The sequence below is a fragment of the Artemia sp. Qi Xiang Cuo genome, chromosome 18, assembly GCF_049724085.1.
Source record: "Artemia sp. Qi Xiang Cuo chromosome 18, ASM4972408v1, whole genome shotgun sequence".
Taxonomy (NCBI): Eukaryota; Metazoa; Arthropoda; class Branchiopoda; order Anostraca; family Artemiidae; genus Artemia; species Artemia sp. Qi Xiang Cuo.
The window spans coordinates 60,322,965-60,347,434 of NC_142811.1; positions in this window are offsets into that span (position 1 = coordinate 60,322,965).

Consider the following 24,470-nt stretch of genomic DNA (forward strand, 5'->3'; position numbering starts at 1 on the left):
TTATTAGCAAAATTGTGATACTACAACTTAGGAATATGCTCCAAGAACACAGAAATGTCCTCAAGAATCGCGTTAAAATGAACTCGGCCTTTACTACCGCCCGCAACATGTACTCTACTAAGTATGAATGTAAATGATGGCTGGATGTACCTCGGTGCCGTTTGTTCCTCAACTTTGGAGAACCCCAAATACTGTCTACTTTTGGGGTAGAGGTGCCGGTTTCTGGGTCGACAAAATTATTTTTGTGGTTCACTTTCAAATGAGTGAAACCTGCTTGTTCCATTTCAGTTGTGGTGTAGCCCTTCCAACAATCTGAAATGATTATTGAACATCGATGGTGAGACACTATATTCTATCACAAGTCAAACCAAACTAACCAGTGTACTCAAGAATCGCGTTAATAATGAACTATAATGAACTAGGTCAGGAATCGTGTTAATAATGAACTTTTCTTTGTCTTTGAGACGGTCAGCAAATTCCGAAGCTCCCAATTTAATAATTCACAAATGACCTTCACAATTTTGTTAATATTTATTTTATTTTCATCATATTTTATTGTCACCAAAGATCACTTCTCGAGTTTACAAGTCCCGCAAAATTTTTCAAACGAGCCATTAAACACCACTCTAAAAATTTCTGGTAGCCCACTAGCCCCAGCTTTTCCACTTGAGACATGGTGCAAAAAGTGCCATTTTAAGTGCCATTTGAAACTTGCAGATGGTGGAATTTATAGGAAGAACGTAGATAAGAGCAATATTTTTTATATGAACTATCAAAAATCTATGTAGGATGTTCTGGTTGCCCGCTAGCCCCACCCCTTGAGAAATGGAAAAAAAACTACCCTTTTTCGTGCCATATAGTACTTGCGAATGGTGGAATTTATATAAACAACGTACATATGAAAAATAGCTTTTGAATGAGCTCTTAAGCACCTCTCTATGATGTTCTAGTAAGTTAGTTTGGTTACTATGGGCTGTGGTTCGCTCTTTACTAGGTTGCAGCTACCTCTGCAACCATGATAATAAATTCAGAGGATAAGAAAGAGTTAGAATCAAATTGATAACTATACAACCAATTTTTCCCATCGTATCCCCCTCCCACAAAACATTTCATATACCAACTAGGACAACGTTCCTTATAAAATTCACTGCTCCTAATTTTTTCTTTGCCGTACCCAAGAAATATATTTATCTATAGTCATAAAAAAGTATGGTATTTGTAGCTCCTAAAAAAACTGACTTTTCCAGGTTAGAACGATTACAGAAAATAGATCGGGAAGTCAAGTATGGCACTCTAAAATGGGTTTCCTAGAATTTAAACGCCACAGTATCATTTGCTCAGTTCCATAGGAGCAAATCGCAACACATTGTTACCCAGTAGAACTCGAAGAATTCTAAAAAGTAATTTATATTAATTTTCACGATTTTAATTCATTTTTTATTTTTATTCACTCATTTTAGTTGTTATTGTAAGTTTTATTTTATTTATATACGCAGTTTGCTGAGGACAGCTCTTGGATAATATTCTGAAGGTTTAAACAAATTTCACTGTCTTAAGTAAATCCCCTGTTGTTTTTACCCTGTGTTTTTGTTTTTACTCTATTCTTGTATTAACGTCATATGATTTTTAAATAATTAGGGATAGGATAGGATGTAGAATATGAGCTAGTTTTAAAACGTACCCAAAATATAATGTATAAATATAAAAATATAAAATAAAAAGACCTTTATCTGATAAAAAGACTGATCCGGCAATTGAAATGAGAGGATGCTGGAACGTAACATGGAGGTCTTCTGAATGAGTTTGTTCGATGCCGTGACCAAAACTGGCATAGCTCTGCTCTTAGCCTTGATCAAATGGTCAAGTCGCATACATGCGGTGATAAAACCCTAGACTTGATTTTTACCAACATTGAAGATTCCTACTGTGCCCCCAAAATTGCCCCTCCATTAGGGGCAATTGACCATCTATGCATCTTTTGGACCCCTTTATCATCTCTTCTCCCAAAACAATTGATCAGTTATTCATATAGACCCATTACTGACGAGAAGGTTGCCCATTTCAAAGTAAAACTTAGCTCCAAATCTTGGGCCAATACCCTAAGTCTTACCAATGGTAATGAAATAGCTTCTAGGTTTTCAGCTGAACTTTTCCAGTTATATTGTGACACCTTTCCAGTGAAAAAAGTTACTTGCAATTCTAACTGAAAACCGTGGATAAATAAAAAAAAAATTGTGCCAGATAAATGACTTAAACTTAACCCAACTTAAACTAAAAAATCTTGACACAAATAAGTCAGCATACCCAGGTATTATTCCTACCCAATTGATTGTGCAATGTGGCCAGTATTTAAGCGTACCTCTAACTGGTATATTTAACCAATGTTTTGTAGATGGTATTTTTCCAGTGTGTTTTAAACGAGCTATTATATCATCTATACTGAAAAGTTTTTTATGATATTCAAGGTAAAATAAACCCAAATCAGTTTTGCTTTCGGCCGAACCCTAGCACCACGCATTGCTTAATTTATATACTTGATACAATTTTCAAACATCTTGAGTTAAATAGTTCCTATTTTGAGGCTGTTTTTGCTGATATTAGCAAAGTCTTCGACATCTTGGATCATCAGACAGTTATAAATAATGCAAGGGCTTTAGGTGCAAAAGATTTTGTTTTTTGTCCGACCGTTAACAATTTTTGGTCCCCTCTAACGGGGATTCATCAGGTTTTTCCTCAATTTCCAGTGGAGCACCTCAAGGGACTAAATTAGGTCCTTTGGCATTTTTAATTATTTTTGCTAATGTTTTACCAAGTTTTGACAACTCTGTTAACATTATTGATTTGACATTAACCTTTGTCAAGCATTAACCATGCTGGGCTGCAGATGCTTAAGCTTATGTCGAAACAAGGCACCCCTCCAGATCACCTCCTCCGAACATTTATATCTTTTATTCACCCAATTCTAGAATATGCAGCTCCTGTATGGCATTTTAAACTGACGGCTGAGCAAAGTGCTAGGCTCGAAAGAGTTCAGAAAATAGCAGAAAATAGCTCTAATGATAGTATCGAACCGGGAATACATTTCATATGAAGGGCTGCTGACAAATTTTAAATAAAACTCTGAAAAAAAGGAAATGGGCATGCTGCATGGATTTCGGAAGAAAATCTCTGATCCACCCCCTCCAAAACACCACCCCCCCCCTAACTACACAACAACGTGACGCCCTCGCGGGGTTGCAGGGCAGTTTGAAAAAATTAAGCCTGAAAGCTGTACCCACCAGGGGTTAGCAAAAGGTTTTACACCTAGTTTTGTAATAATGTATAACGAAAATCAGGATGATTGATTAGTGTTTTTTATGTATTTGCTTTTTATTGAGACTATACCAAGGAAATTTGGCAGTACCATGAATATTTTGGTGAAAATAAAAGTTTACCTTATCTTAGCTAATATATTCAGCCAAATATCAGAGCTAGAAAAAGCTAGCACACAAGTTCAAATATTTTGAACCTATATGAAATTTTTCTAGGGCCCCAAAAAATTGCTTCACTATTTCAATTTAACTTAGACAATTCTGGAACACCTGAAAAATCTTTAAAACGTAGACGGGTAAAGTCTAAAGTAAATTAATGAATTAAGTAAATTTGGCATCAGTTATACGACATGCTGACGTTTTTAGCAATCTTTAGTTTGAATTGGCGGTTTCCTTGAATAAACATACACTAACTAAAGAAAAATAGAAACCATTTTCCTATTAAAAAATGGATACTATAAAAGAAAAGTGGGCATTAGACGTTATGTTCAAATATATGCACTGACGTCATTTCAGAGGGGGGGGGCAGTTACCCCCCTCCCCAAAAATTTGGAGAAAAAAACTATGTATATAGCCCATGCCCCTTGACTCTCCAGATGGCGACCCCTCTTGCCCCCCAATAAAAATGCTGGAGCTACGCCCCTGAATATATGTACATCTAACATATGAATTAGGACTATGAATTAAAAAAGAAAAGTAAAAATTTCTGATCTTAAGTGCTGTTGCTAAAAGCTGCAAAAATATTAAAAAAAAAGTCCCTGTATTTCAAATCCCCAAGTATTAGTATAAAGGACCCCTCAATCCCCACCTATATAGGAATTTAATGTTTCAGTTTTGACTTTATTGAGAGAAAAGCTATAAGAGATTAAAATAAAAATAAAAACGACAAAGTAAAAGTTTCAAACCTATATATAAAATCCCTAAGATCCCTGGTCATTTTCCTGCAACTATTTTTGGGCTCAAGACTAGGCATTCCCATGTACTATTTCTTTAACGTGCAAAATATATAGCAGAATAAAACCAGAACTCTAAAGTAAAATTGAACTTACCATACCATACCTGGTTCCAGGTGGCATTGTTAAAATCAGCAAAACGGTCCAGCTTCTGTTTAAACCGTTAGAGTAGACACGTCCTCTCCCTCGGTGGAATATCTTCCAAGAATCAACGTCTGAGCAACAACAAAAAATAGCCAGTAGAGAATAAAACAAACACCTGAAATAATTGGCATATATAATGACAACTATAATAATGCATGCACCTGCCATCCCTTACCAGAAAATTTTGAGGCTCACATTGGTCCCTTTCCGCGAATTCAATTTCGGATCTCCAGCCGTTAAGGGAAAGAGCCTTATATTTATACTTATGCTGAAATCCTCTATATAAAAAACTATTTTCTGATATTTTTCTAACTGCAAAATTTCAGAAAAATTTCATGGAAAACAGCTTATCAGTTCTAGAGTTCTTATAGATTTAGGGTAAAACATTCCTGAAGTCACCTGAGAAAAAGGGAGGGGGAATAAATTTGAGGACTTACATTTCCAATCTAGTTACCATTTTTGGAGAATAATGGCATTTGATTATGTGCTTGGACATGTACAATGTTCATAGTTATATAGCTACACCACAAATTGAAATGAAAATCAGGTCAAAATAGTGAACAATATATCAATGCAATATGAATTTCTCATACCATTTTTTGTTAAATTAAGTATTATTTTGCCTTTGCTTGTTATTCAAAATTTGAAAAAAAAAATTATGAAGAAAGTTTTAACCTAAAAAAGAAATTATTTAGATAATAGATCAAGCTAGACACTCTGGTTAGATTTCCGACTGAAAAAGAAGAGATCACTTACAATATAATCAAGTTTCCAAAAGCGTTCATTGAGGGAACGCTGGGCTATCTGTTAGCCAGGTGGAACTTCAAAGGAGGAAAGCAGTTTGTTTTTCTCTGTTTTTCTTCTATTATCATGATACTTTCTGTACGATCACGTGACGGAGAAATGGCCTGCCACTGGAGGATTTGAACTTGCGAACCTCTGATCAAGAGGCACACTTTCATCCACCTTACTGTGACGGGTTATTCATTTGTTTGATTTTTCTACAAAACTGTGTATATTCTTTTGATAAAGTGATTGCAATAGCAATCTTTGACACTGCTCTATTGAAATAACTGACTCAAAGTACAGACAAGCCCTTTATCACTATTATATAAGAAAAATATCTTTGGAAAATTTGTTTCCCTGTCTAGTCATTTTAGCAGTATTAGGATTGCAGTTACAGCTTCAATCATTTTATATAAGGGGTTCGTATAGTTAATTATTTGTACCATTGTGAAATACCGTTTCTTTTTTTTGTCAGGATGCTATATCAATTTTTTTAGTAATATTGTTTGTTTAACTTACGTTTAGCTTGCTCAGAAGAAATAATGTTATTGACTAAGCTATGTACACCCACCTATATTATAATGATGACGTCAAAATACGCTGAAGTAATCAGAGCTAACGTCACAATATACATTTTTCAATTCACTTCATATTTTGTTATAATAGAACTATGACGAAATTCATTATGTAGTGTATGAAAATGCGGTTCTTTGTAAAGATTTTATTTTATTTTAAATATTTTTTCGTTAATTACAAAAGCAAGTAGATGTGAGAAATTCCTGATGTTAATAACATATACTATTACAGTGCTATATAAAAATGGAGTGTTATGCAAAAATTTGTTTTTATTAAAAAAAATATCACAAAAGTTCTGTAACCACATCAATTTCTTTTAAAATGAGCCATCAAACAGCTCTCTACAATGTTACAGTGCCCAACTGTCTGAGGAAAAGAAAGAAAAAAAAACACAGATGCTGTCAATGCAGAATATCGTAGATCAAGCAACTTAGCTTGTTTTTCAAACCAATAGATTTTACGTGTTATTCAAGCCAAGAGACCGTAAGTTTCTTGCATAGGGATTTTGGACAAGGTGGTTCTGACGGTGTATTTCTTGTTTTGATTTGACACTATTTTCAGGAGCTATGGACCATTAAATTTTATAATATTGGATGTGACCGTCTCTTACTAGGTTGCTAGCTGCCGCTGTAATCTGGATAATTTTTAGTTACTATCTCTTACGGTTTGTTCATTACGAGGTGTCTGCTATCTTAACAACCATAATACCCGTAAAAGTTACAAAATGCTCATGTATAGCCAGTATATAATCATTTACCATGGGCTATAGTTCGTTCTTTAATATAAACTTATTCCTACAAACAAATTCTGAAATATATTCCTTGTCAACCAAATCACCACTGCTATTTTGGCGTCTGCCCCCCTCCCCCTGGACAATATTTGCCGGCGCCCAGTAGTTTATGTGGTTAGATTTTTTTTTAACAGAAAATATTTCTTAGATTTGAAATGGCCACTTAACGCAGTTTGAACTATGCCTTCAAATACTGTTCGTCTGAATTTAGCTTTAATTGACTAACCCGTAACAAACAGAAAGGGATAAACCTCACACACTCCTGACATTGGAACAGTTAGTAGGGATCCAATAGGATTAGAACTCTTATAGAAGTCATGTTTAAAGCAATATATTCTCAGTTGAGGGTGAAAGCACTTCTATAGGCGTGAGAAAAGATTTAAGAGAGTAATTTTTAGAAAGAATTGTGATATAGTCACCTTACACGGTGGTATTTAAAAAGTGGTAGTCCAGGAAAAAAAATTTGGTAACCCAAAGGCATATTCTAAAAAATTTGAACTCAATCGAGTTTAGTTCCAGAGTATTCACATAAAAAAGGTTGGACACAAACCATGTATCAAGGAAGGAACAGTTAAAAGCCTGGCAAAACCTATAATGCGCTATTAGTAGCTGTATTAGCAGTTTCAAAACTAACATATTTCTACTGATTTTACTGATCGACATCGACTTTAATGATAGCCTGATTGGGTCATATTGCCAGCCAGTTTACTGATCAGATTCTTTAAACAATAATTTTCAAAAATGATTTTTAACTTTAGCTCTACCTTAAGGTTTCAAAATTTGTTTTCACATGGAGAGTCAACCGAAAGCTTTCAACTGTGTGCTTTCAACGAGAATTTCAACTGTGTGTCAGAAAACAACTTTCTCTGTTTGAAGTTTCCTACTATGTGGAGACTAAAAATGCTTTCACTGTTCCATTAGTGATATTCCCATAATGAGTAAGAATTACAAAGTAGGAATATTTTAAGTACGAGTAATAATTAGGTACAATAAAGCAGGAGTAATAATTAGGAGTAAGAAAATTTTGAAAGGGGAATTCTAACAAATTTTATGGACCTCACTTTGACTCTGCCAATAACGGATTTTTAAATAAATCCTCTATACTAAACATATAAACGGACATGTAAAAGAGTCAAAACTTTCTTCCATGGATCAGCAGCGTGCTCTCATTTGGAGTTTTCCCCGTTGTTTGTTTTGTAGAGTTAATCAGTTTTGCTTCTAAACAGCCCAAATTGTAAAATTATAAACTAAACAATTATTAAGAAAGACAGATTCAAATATAACTGTTTAACTATAATACATAATCATAGGTTAAAAGTTCAGTGGGTACCATCATATAGTTCTTTTTCTTTTCAATAAACTGTGTGAAAATTTATGAACATAAGTGTCGAAAAAGTAGGAAACCATTATTTCTCTTTCTCCTAGCAGACTGGGCGACTTCATAGTGGAATTGTACAAATTATTTTTTGTACCATATCTATAGAGGCTCTAGATAGCCGAAATAAGCCCAACCCAGAGGACATTAGAATTAAGATGAGTTGAGAGAAGTTCTTCTCTTTTTATGAAGTGAGACAATTCCAAATTTCTTCGCGTAATTATGGAGACTACTCATTGGCATGGCAAACTTCAAAGCTACGTCCCTGAAACTGTGTCCTATTGCTAACGCTGCAACCCGGATGGGGCGTGATCGTCTCTTACTGAGTTGCTAGCTACCGCTGCAGCCCGGATCTCTTATTAGGTTGCTAGCTACCGCTACAGCACGGATGTATAAAGAATGCAAACCTGATTACAAACAGGAAAAGGCCTACGGCTTTTTCTTCTTTGAAAAACTAAGAGACAGACCTCAAACAATCTGTAAATTGTTTGATCTGTAAAACTGTCTGTAAAACTGTAAAAACTGTACATTGTAAAACTGTAAAAGCTGTAAATCTGTAAAACTGTACATTGTGTCAACATTGATCTTATACGCCCTCAGGGCATAACTTAAAACCCTTGCCCCGAGGGTTGTGGGGGAGTGTCCTCCTAAAAAAGATAAAAAGATATTTTCTATCTGGAAATCAAATAGATATTTTCTCTCTGGATATCTGAACAAAATGGATATCTCAAAATTTTCATTGGTTGTGTTTGGGGCAATGATGGGCGTGGGAGGGGAGAGGGGGGCTATTTGCCCTCCAATCACTTTTTACTATTAAAAAGGGCACTAGCCATTCCAATTTTAAATCGAATGAGCCCTTTTCGAAGTTTCTACGACGAAGTTTCATACACGGGCACTTCGATTCAAAGTGCCCGTGTATGCCCGCGCTGCCTATGAATTCTAAAACACCTTTCTATATAAACCTTATTTGCCCCCAGGGCATAACTTACAACCCTTTTACTGAGGCCTCAGAGGGGGTTATCATCCTAAAAGACCTACTTTGCAGAACTTTCAACTACGTTGAACAAAATGGATATCTCAACATTTTGATTGGATGTGTTTGGGAAAATGGTGGGCGTGAGAGGGGCGTTAGTCGCTCTCCAATCACTTTCAATTATTAAAAATGGCAATAGCCCTTTCAGTTTCCAACAGTTTCATTTGAGCCTTTTTGAACTTTATACGGCAACACTTTCAATAAAAACCTTATTTGTCCCCAGGGCATAACTTAGAACCCTTACCCTGAGGACTCTGAGGGGGAGGTGCTGTCATCCTTAAAGCCCTAATTTCCAAAACTTTCAACTACGTTGAAAAAAATGGTTATCTAAAAATTTGATTGGATGTGTTTGGGGAAAAGATGGGCGTGAGAGGTGGGTTAGTTGCTCTCAAATCACTCTTGACTATTCAAAAGAGCACTCGCCCTTTGAATTTCCAATCGAATGAGCTTTTTCAAGTTTCTACGACATAGATTTCAATAAAAATCTTATAACCAAGGGCATAACTTATAACCTCTCACGCCCACCATTTTCCTAGACACATCCAATCAAAACTTTGAGATATCCACTTTGTTCAACGTAGTTGAAGGTTCTGGAAATTAGGTCTTTTAGGAATATAACCCCCTCAAAGCTCTCAGTGCAAGGGTTGTAAGTTATGCCCTGGGGGCATATAAGGTTTATATAGAAAGTTGTTGAAAATATTTGAAAAAAGGCTCATTTGATTGGAAATTGAAATTGCCCATTTTAATAGCCGAAAGTGAGTGGAGAGAAATTAAACCCCCTCTCACACCCACCATTTCCCTAAAAACATTCAATCAAAGTTAAGAGATAGCCATTTTGTTCAACGTAGTTGAAAATTCTGGAAATTATGTATTTAATGATGATAAACCCCCAAGAGCCCCCAGGGCAAAGGTTATAAGTTATGCCCTGGGGGCAAATAAGGTTTTTTATAGATGGAGTTGTCGTAAAACTTCAAAAGGGGCTATTTCAATTGGAAATTGAGAGGGCTAGTGCCCTTTTTAATAGTCAAAAGTGATTGGAGGGTAATTAACCCCCCTCTCACGCCCATTATTCCTCCAAACACATCCAATCAAAATTTTCAGATAGCTATTTTGTTCAACGTAGTAGAAACTTCTGGAAATTAATTCTTTGAGAATGACAATACCCCCTCTCCCCAGCCTTCAGGGCAAGGGCTGTAAGTTATGCCCTGGGGGCATATAAGGTATTTATTTAAAGTGTTGTCGTAGAAACTTCAAAAGGCTCATTTGATTGGAAAGTGAAAGGGTTAGTGCCATTTTTAATAGTTGAAAGTGATTTGAGAGTGACTAACGCCCCTCTCACGCCCAACAATTCCCCAAACACATCCAATCAAAATTTTGAGATAGCCAATTTGTTTAACGTAGTTGAAAGTTCTGGAAATTAGGACTTAGAGGATGACAACCACCCTAACAGCTCTTAGGGTAAGTGTTGTAACTTGTGCCCTGGGGGCATATAAGGTGCTTATAAAAAGCGTTGTCGTTTCAAAAAGGCCCCATTCTAATGAAAATAAAAAGGCCTAGTATCCTTTTTTATTGTCGAAAGTGATTGGAAGGCTGGACATTTTTATAGTAAAGATCAATGTGGGTAATGTATTATTTAATTTTTGTTGTTGTTGTTGTTTGGACCAGAACACTTCGTATCGAAGGAGTTGTCGTGGTAACTTCGAAAAGGGCTGATTCGATTGAAAATAGAAAAGCTGATGCCCTTTTTAATAGTCAAAAGTGATTGGAGGGCAACTAATCCCCCTCTCACACCTACCCTCCCATTTTCCCATTTTGTTTAACAAATGTTGCCTTAAGATTAAATCAAAATGCACTGTGTTAATGCTAATTCCGAATAAAGCATCTCAGCAGTATCCCAAGAACGACTGAGGGTATTATTTTCAAACTTTCGGGGCTACTTCTGCTCTTAAAATTTAATAAAAAAATAGCTTAAGTGTATCCAAAGCCCTCAAAGAAAGTAAACAGATTTTTTGCGAATGGTATTAAGTTTTCCATTTCAGGTCAACTAGAGGAGGTATGAAACTAAATTAAACACTACTATTTTTGTCCCGATTTTTAAAAGAGTGTATGTTGTTAAAAATTGCTGAAAATTTTTCTCCAGTATACAAATAGCAGGCCAAACTATAAAGTTCTTAAAAAAAAGATTTAAAGTATTATTTTCTTTTTCCCTGAAAAGACAAAGTCAATATATAATAAACAGAAATTAATTAAAAAAAACTTTTCCACAAAATAAGTTTTTCAACGAAAAGTAAAGAAATCCATTAAACAAAAAATGAGCAACAACAAAATCAAATAATCTACCAAGCGTGAAACTACCACAAATCAGCATCAATAAATAAATGAAACCTAAAACAAACAGAAATTACAATAAATAACCGAGTCAAACTAAAAACGAAAAGAAATTAACATGAGTTGTGCTCAAAACCCCTATGCCTTCCCAAGGCCAGAACAAAATTTGCACTTTACTGAAAAATTACAAATAAATATGCATTGTCAGTTTAATATACATATACTGATATTTAGTAATCAAATGTTAATGTTATTTGATTTATTAAAGTTATATAAAAAAGCATTTATATTCTTTTCAGTAAAGTGAAAACTTTGTTCTGGCCTTGGGAAGCCATAGGGGTTTCAGCACTAGTAATAATATAATTTAATATATTGGTGTTTGTAGGACTTTAATTGCGTAGCTTATTAAGGGGGCCTGAAGGAGGAATTCACGGGAGGTGTTCTTGCAAACCTCCAGTTAAGGGTTTATGGACCATAATTATTACAATGATTTTGCACTTAAAAAGTGGCACCAAAAGTGTTGTTTTCAATGCCATATCTCACTTGCGAATGGTAGAATTGATAAAAAGCATCTAGATATGAGCAAATGTGGGACTTTTCTATTATATAAAACACACTTGAGAAGTGAATTTCAGTGAATGCTAATGAAACAAAACGAAATTATGATGAAAAAAAATTTGGGCTATATAATTGCACATTAGGGGGGGAGGGTGTTCTGGTAAAGCATATCATATATTAAATATAAATTGTTTTGCTGCTTCCAAATATCTTACAAAGTAGTAATCCAACCACAATATTTCGTATTGGTGCGTACATAGAGAAGGGATTAAAAAAAAGAAGGAAATGTTTTTACAATTAATTATTAGTAATTATATGGAATTAAAGTTATTTTTTTTTTTGGTATTTTACCAGAAGGTATTTTTCGCTATGTATTCATGTTAATGTGTGTTTGTAATTTGCTCTGTTGTAATTTTTCTATTTTCATATTTTTTGTGTGTATATGGCTCTTGGGCTTTTTGAAATACGCGATTTATCTATCTATATTAAATACGTAATCTAAACAAATCTATTTTAACCTAAGCTAACCTCATGAACAAAAATATGATGAAAATAGAATACTTTATTAGCAAAATTGTGATACTACAACTTAGGAATATGCTCCAAGAACACAGAAATGTCCTCAAGAATCGCGTTAAAATGAACTCGGCCTTTACTACCGCCCGCAACATGTACTCTACTAAGTATGAATGTAAATGATGGCTGGATGTACCTCGGTGCCGTTTGTTCCTCCACTTTGCAGAACCCCACATACTCTCTACTTTTTGGGTAGAGGTGCCGGTTTCTGGGTCGAAAAAATTATTTTGGTGGTTCAATTTCAAATGAGTGAAACCTGCTTGTTCCATTTCAGTTGTGGTGTAGCCCTTCCAACAATCTGAAATGATTCTTGAACATCGATGGTGAGACACTATATTCTATCACAAGTCAAACCAAACTAACCAGTGTACTCAAGAATCGCGTTAATAATGAACTATAATGAACTAGGTCAGGAATCGTGTTAATAATGAACTTTTCTTTGTCTTTGAGACGGTCAGCAAATTCCGAAGCTCCCAATTTAATAATTCACAAATGACCTTCACAATTTTGTTAATATTTATTTTATTTTCATCATATTTTATTGTCACCAAAGATCACTTCTCGAGTTTACAAGTCCCACAAAATTTTTCAAACGAGCCATTAAACACCACTCTAAAAAGTTCTGGTAGCCTCCTAGCCCCAGCTTTACCATTTGAGACATGGTGCCAAAAGTGCCATTTTAAGTGCCATTTGAAACTTGCAGATGGTGGAATTTATAGGAAGAACGTAGATATGAGCAATATTTTTTATATGAACTATCAAAAATCTATGTAGGATGTTCTGGTTGCCCGCTAGCCCCACCCCTTGAGAAATGGAAAAAAAACTACCCTTTTTCGTGCCATATAGTACTTGCGAATGGTGGAATTTATATAAACAACGTACATATGAAAAATAGCTTTTGAATGAGCTCTTAAGCACCTCTCTATGATGTTCTAGTAAGTTAGTTTGGTTACTATGGGCTGTGGTTCGCTCTTTACTAGGTTGCAGCTACCTCTGCAACCATGATAATAAATTCAGAGGATAAGAAAGAGTTAGAATCAAATTGATAACTATACAACCAATTTTTCCCATCGTATCCCCCTCCCACAAAACATTTCATATACCAACTAGGACAACGTTCCTTATAAAATTCACTGCTCCTAATTTTTTCTTTGCCGTACCCAAGAAATATATTTATCTATAGTCATAAAAAAGTATGGTATTTGTAGCTCCTAAAAAAACTGACTTTTCCAGGTTAGAACGATTACAGAAAATAGATCGGGAAGTCAAGTATGGCACTCTAAAATGGGTTTCCTAGAATTTAAACGGCACAGTATCATTTGCTCAGTTCCATAGGAGCAAATCGCAACACATTGTTACCCAGTAGAACTCGAAGAATTCTAAAAAGCAATTTATATTAATTTTCACGATTTTAATTCATTTTTTATTTTTATTCACTCATTTTAGTTGTTATTGTAAGTTTTATTTTATTTATATACGCAGTTTGCTGAGGACAGCTCTTGGATAATATTCTGAAGGTTTAAACAAATTTCACTGTCTTAAGTAAATCCCCTGTTGTTTTTACCCTGTGTTTTTGTTTTTACTCTATTCTTGTATTAACGTCATATGATTTTTAAATAATTAGGGATAGGATAGGATGTAGAATATGAGCTAGTTTTAAAACGTACCCAAAATATAATGTATAAATATAAAAATATAAAATAAAAAGACCTTTATCTGATAAAAAGACTGATCCGGCAATTGAAATGAGAGGATGCTGGAACGTAACATGGAGGTCTTCTGAATGAGTTTGTTCGATGCCGTGACCAAAACTGGCATAGCTCTGCTCTTAGCCTTTATCAAGTGGTCAAGTCACATACACGCGGTGATAAAACCCTAGACTTGATTTTTACCAACATTGAAGATTCCTACTGTGCCCCCAAAATTGCCCCTCCATTAGGGGCAATTGACCATCTATGCATCTTTTGGACCCCTTTATCATCTCTTCTCCCAAAACAATTGATCAGTTATTCATATAGACCCATTACTGACGAGAAGGTTGCCCATTTCAAAGTAAAACTTAGCTCCAAATCTTGGGCCAATACCCTAAGTCTTGCCAATGGTAATGAAATGGCTTCTAGGTTTTCAGCTGAACTTTTCCAGTTATATTGTGACACCTTTCCAGTGAAAAGTTACTTGCAAATCTAACTGAAAACCGTGGATGAATAAAAAAAAATTGTGCCTGATAAATGACTTAAACTTAACCCAACTTAAACTAAAAAATCTTGACACAAATAAGTCAGCATACCCAGGTATTATTCCTACCCAATTGATTGTGCAATGTGGCCAGTATTTAAGCGTACCTCTAACTGGTATATTTAACCAATGTTTTGTAGATGGTATTTTTCCAGTGTGTTTTAAACGAGCTATTATATCATCTATACTGAAAAGTTTTTTATGATATTCAAGGTAAAATCAACCCAAATCAGTTTTGCTTTAGGCCGAACCATAGCACCACGCATTGCTTAATTTATATACTTGATACAGTTTTCAAACATCTTGAGTTAAATAGTTCCTATTTTGAGGCTATTTTTGCTGATATTAGCAAAGTCTTCGACATCTTGGATCATCAGACAGTTATAAATAATGCAAGGGCTTTAGGTGCAAGAGATTTTGTTTTTTGTCCGACCGTGAACAATTTTTGGTCCCCTCTAACGGGGATTCATCAGGTTTTTCCTCAATTTCCATTGGAGCACCTCAAGGGACTAAATTAGGTCCTTTGGCATTTTTAATTATTTTTGCTAATGTTTTACCAAGTTTTGATAACTGTGTTAACATTATTGATTTGACATTAACCTTTGTCAAGCATTAACCATGCTGGGCTGCAGATGCTTAAGCTTATGTCGAAACAAGGCACCCCTCCAGATCACCTCCTCCGAACATTTATATCTTTTATTCACCCAATTCTAGAATATGCAGCTCCTGTATGGCATTTTAAACTGACGGCTGAGCAAAGTGCTAGGCTCGAAAGAGTTCAGAAAATAGCAGAAAATAGCTCTAATGATAGTATCGAACCGGGAATACATTTCATATGAAGGGCTGCTGACAAAGTTTAAATAAAACTCTTAAAAAAAGTAAATGGGCACGCTGCATGGATTTCGGAAGAAAATCTCTGATCCACCCCCTCCACAAAACCAACCCCCCCCCCTAAATCCACAACAACGCGACGCCCTCGCGGGGTTGCAGTGCATGTTGAAAAAATTCAGCCGGAAAGCTGTACCCACCACGGGTTAGCAAAAGGTTTTACACCTAGTTTTGTAAAAATGTATAACGAAAATCAGGAGGATTGATTAGTGTTTTTTATGTATTTGCTTTTTATTGAGACTATACCAAGGAAATTTGGCAGTACCATGAATATTTTGGTGAAAATAAAAGTTTACCTTATCTTATATAATATATTCAGCCAAATATCAGAGCTAGAAAAAGCTAGCACACAAGTTCAAACATTTTGAACCTATATGAATTTTTCTCAGGCCCACAAAAAATTGCTTCACTATTTCTATTTAACTTAGTCAATTCTGTATCACCTGAAAAATCTTTAGAACGTAGAAGGGTATAGTCTAAACTACATTAACGCATTAACTAAATTTGACATCAGTTATACGACATGCTGACGTTTTTAGCAATCTTTAGTTTGAATTTGCGGTTTCCTTCAATAATCATACAATAACTAAAGAAAAATAGAAGCCATTTTCCTTTAAAAAAATGGACACTACAAAAGAAAAGTGGGCATTAGACGTTATGTTTAAATATATGCAATGACGTCATTTCAGAGGGGGGCCAGTTACCCCCCCAATAATTTGGAGAAAAAAACTATGTATATAGCCCATGCCCCTTTACTCTCCAGATGGAGACCCCTCTTGTCCCCCAATAAAAATGCTGGAGCTACGCCCCTGAATATATGTGCATCTAACATATGTATTAGGATTATGAATTAAAAAAGAAAAGTAAACATTTCCGATCTTAAGTGCTGTTGCTAAAAGCTGCAAAAATATTAAAAAAAAGTCCCTGGATTTCAAATCCCCAAGGATTAGGCTAAAGGACCCCTCAATCCCCACCTAGATAGGAACTTGATTTTTCATTTTTTACTTTTCTTGGAGAAAAGCTATAAGAGATTCAAATCATAATAAAAAAGACAAAGTAAAAGTTCCGAACCTATATATTCCTGCAACTATTTTGGGGCTCAAAACTAGGCATTCCCATGTACTGTTGCTTTAACGTGCAAAATATATAGCAGAATAAAACCAAAACTCTAAAGTACAATTGAACTTAGCATACCATACCTGGTTCCAGGTGGCATTGTTAAAAGCAGCAAAATGGTCCAGCTTCTGTTCAAACCATTCATCTTCATTATCTAAAGAGTTGCTTTCGACTCCAGAGTAGACACGTCCTCTTCCTCGGTGGAATATCTTCCAAGAATCAACGTCTGAGCAAAAAAAAATAATAGCCAGCAGAGCATAAAACAAACACCTGAAATAATTGGCATAAATAATGACAACTATAATAATGTATGCACCTGCCATCCCTTACCAGAAAATTTTTAGGCTCAGATCGGTCCCTTTCCGCAAATTGAATTCTCGGATCTCCAACCTTTAAGGGACAGAGTTGTGTATATTTATACTTATGCTCAAGTCCTCTATATAAAAAACTATTGTCTTATATTTTTCTAACTGCAAAATTTCAGAAAAATTTCACGGAAAACAGCTTATCAGTTCTAGAGTTCTTATAGATGTAAGGTAAACGTTCCTGAAGGCGCCTAAGCAAAAGGGAGGGGGAATAAATTTGAGGACTTACATTTCCAATCTAGTTACCATTTTTGGAAAATAATGGCATTTGATTATGTGCTTGGACATGTACAATGTTCATAGTTATATAGCTACACCACAAATTAAAATGAAAATCAGGTCAAAATAGTGAACAATATATCAATACAATATGAATTTCTCATACCATTTTTTGTTAAATTAAGTATTATTTTACCTTTGCTTTTTATTCAAAATTTGAAAAAAAAAATTATGAAGAAAGTTTTAACCTAAAAAAGAAATTATTTAGATAATAGATCAAGCTAGTCACTCTGGTTAGATTTCCGACTGAAAAAGAAGAGATCACTTACAATAATCAAGTTTCCAAAAGCGTTCATTGAGGGAACGCTGGGCTATCTGTTAGCCAGGTGGAACTTCAAGTTTGTTTTTCTCTGTTTTTCTTCTATTATCATGATACCTTCTGTACGATCCCGTGAGGGAGAAATGGCCTGCCACTGGAGGATTTGAACTTGCGAACCTCTGATCAAGAGGCACACTTTCATCCACCTTACTGTGACGGGTTATTCATTTGTTTGATTTTTCTACAAAACTGTGTATATTCTTTTGATAAAGTGATTGCAATAGCAATCTTTGACACTGCTCTATTGAAATAACTGACTCAAAGTACAGACAAGCCCTTTATCACTATTATATAAGAAAAATATCTTTGGAAAATTTGTTTCCCTGTCTAGTCATTTTAGCAGTATTAGGATTGCAGTTACAGCTTCAATCATTTTATATAAGGGGTTCGTATAGTTAATTATTTGTACCATTGTGAAATACCGTTTTTTTTTTGTCAGGATGCTATCTCAATTTTTTTAGTAATATTGTTTGTTTAACTTACGTTTAGCTTGCTCAGAAGAAATCATGTTATTGACTAAGCTATGTACACCCACCTATATTATAATGATGACGTCAAAATACGCTGAAGTAATCAGAGCTAACGTCACAATATACATTTTTCAATTCACTTCATATTTTGTTATAATAGAACTATGACGAAATTCATTATGTAGTGTATGAAAATGCGGTTCTTTGTAAAGATTTTATTTTATTTTAAATATTTTTTCGTTAATTACAAAAGCAAGTAGATGTGAGAAATTCCTGATGTTAATAACATATACTATTACAGTGCTATATAAAAATGGAGTGTTATGCAAAAATTTGTTTTTATTAAAAAAAAAATCACAAAAGTTCTGTAACCACATCAATTTCTTTTAAAATTAGCCATCAAACAGCTCTCTACAATGTTCCAGTGCCCCACTGTCTGAGGAAAAGAAAGAAAAAAAAACACAGATGCTGTCAATGCAGAATATCGTAGATCAAGCAACTTAGCTTGTTTTTCAAACCAATAGATTTTACGTGTTATTCAAGCCAAGAGACCGTAAGTTTCTTGCATAGGGATTTTGGACAAGGTGGTTCTGACGGTGTATTTCTTGTTTTGATTTGACACTATTTTCAGGAGCTATGGACCATTAAATTTTATAATATTGGATGTGACCGTCTCTTACTAGGTTGCTAGCTGCCGCTGTAATCTGGATAATTTTTAGTTACTATCTCTTACGGTTTGTTCATTACGAGGTGTCTGCTATCTTAACAACCATAATACCCGTAAAAGTTACAAAATGCTCATGTATAGCCAGTATATAATCATTTACCATGGGCTATAGTTCGTTCTTTAATATAAACTTATTCCTACAAACAAATTCTGAAATATATTCCTTGTCAACCAAATCACCACTGCTATTTTGGGGTCTGCCCCCCTCCCCCTGGACAATATTTGCCGGCGCCCAGTCGTTTATGTGGTTAGATTTTTTTTTAACAGAAAATATTTCTTAGATTTGAAATGGCCACTTAACGCAGTTTGAACTATGCCTTCAAATACTGTTCGTCTGAATTTAGCTTTAATTGACTAACCCGTAACAAACAGAAAGGGATAAACCTCACACACTCCTGACATTGGAACAGTTAGCAGGGATCCAATAGGATTAGAACTCTTATAGAAGGCATGTTTAAAGCAATATATTCTCAGTTGAGGGTGAAAGCACTTCTATAGGCGTGAGAAAAGATTTAAGAGAGTAATTTTTAGAAAGAATTGTGATATAGTCACCTTACAAGGTGGTATTTAAAAAGTGGTAGTCCAGGAAAAAAATTTGGTAACCCAAAGGCATATTCTAAAAAATTTGAACTCAATCGAGTTTAGTTCCAGGGTATTCACATAAAAACGGTTGGACACAAACCAAGTATCAAGGAAGGAACAGTTAAAAGCCTGGCAAAACCTATAATGCGCTATTAGTAGCTGTATTAGCAGTTTCAAAACTAACATATTTCTACTGATTTTACTGATCGACATCGACTTTAATGATAGCCTGATTGGGTCATATTGCCAGCCAGTTTACTGATCAGATTCTTTAAACAATAATTTTCAAAAATGATTTTTAACTTTAGCTCTACCTTAAGGTTTCAAAATTTGTTTTCACATGGAGAGTCAACCGAAAGCTTTCAACTGTGTGCTTTCAACGAGAATTTCAACTGTGTGTCAGAAAACAACTTTCTCTGTTTGAAGTTTCCTACTATGTGGAGACTAAAAATGCTTTCACTGTTCCATTAGTGATATTCCCATAATGAGTAAGAATTACAAAGTAGGAATATTTTAAGTAGGAGTAATAATTAGGTACAATAAAGCAGGAGTAATAATTAGAAGTAAGAAAATTTTGAAAAGGGAATTCTAACAAATTTTATGGACCTCACTTTGACTCTGCCAATAACGGATTTTTAAATAAGTCCTCTATACTAAACATATAAACGGACATGTAAAAGAGTCAAAACTTTCTTCCATGGATCAGCAGCGTGCTCTCATTTGGAGTTTTCCCCGTTGTTTGTTTTGTAGAGTTAATCAGTTTTGCTTCTAAACAGCCCAAATTGTAAAATTAGAAACTAAACAATTATTAAGAAATACAGATTCAAATATAACTGTTTAACTATAATACATAATCATAGGTTAAAAGTTCAGTGGGTACCATCATATAGTTCTTTTTCTTTTCAATAAACTGTGTGAAAATTTATGAACATAAGTGTCGAAAAAGTAGGAAACCATTATTTCTCTTTCTCCTAGCAGACTGGGCGACTTCATAGTGGAATTGTACAAATTATTTTTTGTACCATATCTATAGAGGCTCTAGATAGCCGAAATAAGCCCAACCCAGAGGACATTAGAATTAAGATGAGTTGAGTGAAGTTCTTCTCTTTTTATGAAGTGAGACAATTCCAAATTTCTTCGCGTAATTATGGAGACTACTCATTGGCATGGCAAACTTCAAAGCTACTTCCCTGAAACTGTGTCCTATTGCTAACGCTGCAACCCGGATGGGGCGTGATCGTCTCTTACTGAGTTGCTAGCTACCGCTGCAGCCCGGATCTCTTATTAGGTTGCTAGCTACCGCTACAGCACGGATGTATAAAGAATGCAAACCTGATTACAAACAGGAAAAGGCCTACTGCTTTTTCTTCTTTGAAAAACTAAGAGACAGACCTCAAACAATCTGTAAATTGTTTGATCTGTAAAACTGTCTGTAAAACTGTAAAAACTGTACATTGTAAAACTGTAAAAGCTGTAAATCTGTAAAACTGTACATTGTGTCAACATTGATCTTATATGCCCTCAGGGCATAACTTAAAACCCTTGCCCCGAGGGTTGTGGGGGAGTGTCCTCCTAAAAAAGATAAAAAGATATTTTCTATCTGGAAATCAAATAGATATTTTCTCTCTGGATATCTGAACAAAATGGATATCTCAAAATTTTCATTGGTTGTGTTTGGGGCAATGATGGGCGTGGGAGGGGAGAGGGGGGCTATTTGCCCTCCAATCACTTTTTACTATTAAAAAGGGCACTAGCCATTCCAATTTTAAATCGAATGAGCCCTTTTCGAAGTTTCTACGACGAAGTTTCATACACGGGCACTTCGATTCAAAGTGCCCGTGTATGCCCGCGCTGCCTATGAATTCTAAAACACCTTTCTATATAAACCTTATATGCCCCCAGGGCATAACTTACAACCCTTGCACTGAGGGCTCTGAGGGGGTTATCATCCTAAAACACCTAATTTCCAGAACTTTCAACTACGTTGAACAAAATGGATATCTCAAAATTTTGATTGGATGTGTTGGGGAAAATGGTGGGCGTGAGAGGGGCGTTAGTCGCTCTCCAATCACTATAAACTATTAAAAATGGCACTAGCCCTTTCAGTTTCCAACAGTTTCATTTGAGCCTTTTTGAACTTTATACGGCAACACTTTCAATAAAAACCTTATTTGTCCCCAGGGCATAACTTAGAACCCTTACCCTGAGGACTCTGAGGGGGAGGTGCTGTCATCCTTAAAGATCTAATATCCAAAACTTTCAACTACGTTGAACAGAATGGTTATCTAAAAATTTGATTTGATGTGTTTGGGGAAAAGATGGGCGTGAGAGGTGGGTTAGTTGCTCTCAAATCACTCTTGACTATTCAAAAGAGCACTCGCCCTTTGAATTTCCAATCGAATGAGCTTTTTCAAGTTTCTACGACATAGATTTCAATAAAAACCTTATAACCAAGGGCATAAATTATAACCCTTGTTCCAAAGACTGTGGGGGGAGCGTCCTGCTCAAAGATATAATTTCCTAAAATTTCAATTGAGTGGAACAAAATGGCTATCTCAAAATTTTGATTGGATGTGTTTGGGGAAATGGTGGGCGTGGAAGGGGTGTTAATTGCCTTCTAATCACTTTCGACTATTAAAAAGGGCACTAGCCATTTGAATTTCCAATCGAATGAGCTTTTTCAAGTTTCTACAACATATATTTCAATAAAAACCTTATAACCAAGGGCATAAATTATAACCCTTGTTCCAAAGACTGTGGGGGGAGCGTCCTGCTCAAAGATATAATTTCCTAAAATTTCAATTGAGTGGAACAAAATGGCTATCTCAAAATTTTGATTGGATGTGTTTGGGGAAATGGTGGGCGTGGAAGGGGTGTTAATTGCCTTCTAATCACTTTCGACTATTAAAAAGGGCACTAGCCATTTCAATTTCAAATCGAATGAGCCCTTTTTGAAGTCTTCTGCGACAATGCGTTCTATAAAAACTTATATGCCCCCAGGGCATAACTTACAACCCTTGCCCTGAGGGCTGTAGGGGGGGGGGGTTCATCCTCAAAGACCTAATTTTCAGACCCTAAAATTTCGTTGAATAATATGGCTATCTCAAAATTTTGATTGTATGTGTTTGGGAAAAACGTGGGCGTGAGAGGGGGGGCCTTCCAATCACTTCTGACTTTTAAAAAGGGCACTAGCCCTTTGCATTTCCAATCGAATGATCCTTTTTTCAAGTTTCTACGACAATGCCTTCTAATAAAACCTTATATACCACCAGGGCATAACTTAAAATTTGGATTGAATGTGTGTTTGGGGGAATGATTGGTATGGGGGCGGGGGGGGAGCTAGTTGCCCTCCAATTATTTTCTACGACAACACCTTCTATAAAAACCTTATATACCCCTAGGGCATAACTTAAAACCCTTTTTCTGAGGGTTTTGGGGGTGTGTCCTCTTCAAAAACATATTTTCTATCTGGAAATCAACTACGTTGAACAAAATGGCTATCTAAAAATTTTGATTGGATGTGTTTGGGGGAATGATGGGCGCGGGGGGGGGCTAATTGCTCTCCAATCATTTTCGACTATTAAAAGGGCACTAGACACTCCAATTTCCAATCGAATGAGCCTTTTTCAAAGTTTTTACGACAACTTCTTCGATACGAAACTAAAATTTAATCATTGAGACTAGTCTGTAATTTTTTAGTGGCCATATACCTAGATTATCATCAAGCAGTTTGTGGTAACGAACTGTAAGTAAGGAGTGACCCGGCTCAATGGTAAATGAAACTATAGAAAACTGATACCAATAGATACATCAAAAGAATCAGATTTTAATGCTGATTTCAAATATATAAGTTTCATCAAGTTTAGTCATACCTATCAAAAGTTACGCGCCTGAGAATATTTGACTGATTTTCGAAATAAGGGGAAAAGACCCCCTAAAAGTTATAGAGCCTTAATGAAAACCACACCATCAGATTCAGCGTATCAGAGAACCGTACTGCGGAGGTTTCAAGCTCCTATCTGCAAAAACGTGGAATTTTTTTTTTTTTGCCCGAAGAAAGATCACGGATGCGTGTTTATTTGTTTGTTTGTTTTGGTTTTCCCAGGGGTGATCGTATCAACCAAGTGGTCCTAGAATATCGCGGGAGGGCTCGTTCGAAGTGAAATTAAAAGTTTTAGCGCCCTTTTTAAGTGACCAAAAAATGAAACTAGGCCCACTCCCACGCACCATTTTTTCCCAAAGTCACCCGATCAAAATTTTGAGATAGCCATTTTGTTCAGGATGGTCAAAAATATGATAACTATATCTTTTTGGATGACTTAATCCCCCGAAGTCCCCGGGGGGAGGGCTGAAAGTTATGAACTTTACCCACTGCTAACATATAGGATTGGTTAATGGGAAGTATGCCGACGTTTTCATAGGGGATTTTTTCGGGTAGGGGGGGGGGGAGTGGGTCCGGGGTTATGTGGGAGGATCTTATCATGAAGGAAGTTTTCATGGGAGCAGGAACATTGCTATGAAGGGGGAACCGGATTTCCCAGCATTATTTAAATAAAGATCAGAAATTATATATATAAAAAAAAAAATTTTTTTCACTGAAATTAAGGAGCAACATCAAAAATTAAAACTACAGAAAACATTACGTATATGATTGGGTTCATCCCCTAGTCAATACCTCGCTCTTTAAGCCAAAGATTATTTAGTACTTTCATAAGAGCTATTTATTCTAATTAACGGTGATTAAGGGGTCATTTTTAAAGAATTGGAACAAAATTCAAACTTTAGCTTAAAGAGAAAGGTATTGGCTAGGGGGCAAACCCTCTAATATACGTATTAAAAATATAAGAATATAGAGGTTCGTAAGTTAATTCGTAAGTAACGTATATTTATTACTAATAAAAATGTTCGTAAATAAAATTAAACAGGTTTCGAAAAAGCCATTTAACCAAATAAAAGCAAAATTGATATTCAAATTTTTTTTTAAATTATTCATGTACGGTGAGCCAAAATCAAAACCTGCATTAATTCAAAAACGTTCAAAAATTAAATAAAAATAACA